This window comes from Ascaphus truei, unplaced genomic scaffold (genome assembly GCF_040206685.1).
Source record: "Ascaphus truei isolate aAscTru1 unplaced genomic scaffold, aAscTru1.hap1 HAP1_SCAFFOLD_1552, whole genome shotgun sequence".
Taxonomy (NCBI): domain Eukaryota; kingdom Metazoa; phylum Chordata; class Amphibia; order Anura; family Ascaphidae; genus Ascaphus; species Ascaphus truei.
In genome coordinates this window covers 66,012-68,818 of record NW_027454442.1, presented here as the reverse complement: position 1 = coordinate 68,818, position 2,807 = coordinate 66,012, and positions in this window count along the sequence as shown.

The following is a 2,807-nucleotide window of genomic DNA, read 5'->3' as shown; positions in this document are numbered from 1 at the left end:
CTTCTACTGTGGTAAGTCCTGTTAAGATCAGGCACCAGTACTCATCATGGGTTTTCACCCTTCATAGCCCTATCCTGAGTGGTAGATGCAGGCCTGGACTCTGCTGCAGGTGTGAGCAAGAGGGGAGGTTCTGCTGACATCACGAGGGGCGGGGCTAGCTCTATATTTAGCAGCCAACTCCTGTGATCAGAGTTAGTTAGTTATAGGATACCGAGAGTCTGGAGTTGGCGGTTAGTTATGCCGAGAGTATGCAGTTCAGTTAGTATGCCGTGAGTCAAAGAATCCTGCTGATCGGTCCGAGGAGGTGGAGGAGACCGGGGTCTCCCCTACGCAGAGTGCAGGAGCAGAGAGGAGTGGAGAGATCTGATAAAACTATAGATTTGCAGGACCAATGCCCTCACCCCACTGCCCGGGGTGATGGGGAGAATCCAAGACCCCTGAGGTTATCCTCATTAGCCATGAGGATAACCTCAGGGGTGGGCCACAGGGTATTGAAGCCCTAGCCCAGACCATCCTGTCGGAGGAGAGACATGGAGGGAAGGAGGGGAGGAATTATCTATGTGGAAGGAGAGCGGCGTAATGACAAGTCTTTGCTGTTGTTGTTGCGGCTACTGGAAGCCACTACCGTTGGGAGATTGCTGATCTGTCAATAAAAGATACTATCCTGCTCTTATGATTTAAATACAGATTAAGTTTGCTTACATACTGTATAAGATTCCTGTGTGCTTCCTCCATTGCAAAAACTTTCACATTCTATATTCTGTACAAATTAGTATTTTGGGACGTATATAAGTCAATGAATACTCTATTAAACAGACTATATGGGGCTTATGTACTAAGGCAATCAGGAGAATTGTGTTACTCATCTTTGCACCAATTTATTAGGGGGTTTGTCCCAGTTTTTGCACCATGTGTTTCAACTTGGTTTTCCTGGAGCATTAAAGGAGGAATTACACAGTGAACTAATTATAACGAGGGGTATCAAATTCCCCACCAATGTGCGTCACTGTTTGTCCATTTCAAATTGCGCTACAAAAATCAGCCAGGTTGGGAGTCACTTAACTTTCTTAGGCTGCGCTTATAGTGCCGGCGACGCAACTGATGATGTTACCTAACGCCGCTTGCGAAAGTTGTAATTCACTTTCCGGTGACGTCGCGGGCGACCAGGTGATTGGTTCAGAGGCTGTCACATGTGGCAACGGCCTCTGAAAAATCAAATTTGACCGGATTCCAAATTTTGCGTCGCTCCCGTCGTTCCGTGGTGCTTACTATATGCGCTTGTGACGACAACATTGTATTTGTTTTGGAGCGACGTCGCCGGCACTATAAGCGAAACCTAACTTAGAAATCTGAGCCTGATGTAAGGAACTGGAGCAACACGTTTGGAACATTTGAAGCAATTTTGGAGCAAAACTGGTTCAGTGCGTCCAAATAAGTTGTTTTATGCAATGATATATAGAGCCCTAGATCACCCTCTCTTCCTCTCCGGAAGACGTCATTTTCCCGGGTCTGGATGACAGTCTAAGACCTAACGGCACATTATTGGAAGCTAATGTACAGTAATGCTGTGCTACAATAACGTGACACTAAGCCCATCCATGCTAATAAGATATACAGTACAACGGAGGTTGGTTTTGCATTTGATTAGCTTTGAGGGTATACATTAACCTCAAGGGGGAAAATTGCTAGTGTTTTAGGTACTGTCCAGTTATGAAGCCTGATGTAACCTAGTTTTGTGAATTTAATCCTATACAATAAAGCATGTGAGTGTATTTTCTCCCCTCTCGTAAGTCAGTTTTAAATAAGAGTGTTTGGTTTCAATGGAACAAGGTGAATGGTTTTTAAAGGTTTCTGCACATGCTCCTATTTGCATCACCCCAAAGGCGGACGCCTGTTGGGGTTCCTCAAGAGCTGCTCCACTTTGCACATAACCAGCGTGCAAAGGGTTAATCTCAAAGGGTTAATCTTACTGCTGTGTTTCTTCAGCCCCACCCTCTGGAATGCCAATGCCCTGGAGGAGAAATGGACTCTGAAATCGCAGCTACATTCAATCTGAACCCCTACAGTCTACATCTGCATTTTCCCAAAGGCGCACAGCCGAAGGATAGCTAAAGGGTGTGAGCCATTGTCTGCCGATAATAGGGTTGGAAAGTTTCAGATTGTAATACAGCAATTTTAACAACTTTACCCAATTTTCCAACTCTATCTGTCCATGAAATGTCTGTGAATTGACTGTATATCCTCTGTTAATTTAATGCAGACATGCACAACTCCAGACCTCGAGGGCCGTAAACAGGCCAGATTTTAGGATATCCCTATTTCAACACAGTCAACTCAATTAATGGCTCAGTATGACTGAGCCACTAACTGAGCCAGCTGTGCTAAAGTAGGGATATCCTGAAAACCTGGCCTGTTTGCGGCCCTCGAGGACTGGAGTTGTGCAGGCCAGATTTAATGTAACCATGTATTTGTTATAACTCTGTGCCCAGGACATACTTGAAAATCATAGGTAACTCTCAATTTATTACTTCCTGGTAAAACATTTTATAAATAAAATCGCAAGAGGTCTAAATAAATACTTAAATCTGTCTGCAATCTCTTAACAGGTGACTTATTTTATTGGTCCACTTTTATGTACCACAAGTTCATATTCATCATTTGTAACCTCCTCTGAATTTTTGTGATCTCATTCCTCACACGCCCTCTTTTCCTAATATATAACTAAACAAACCTCTGACTAGAGTGTAACATTGAGGTCTCCGGCTGCATTAATATCACACCTATCTGCAGTGACCTGTCTGGGAATC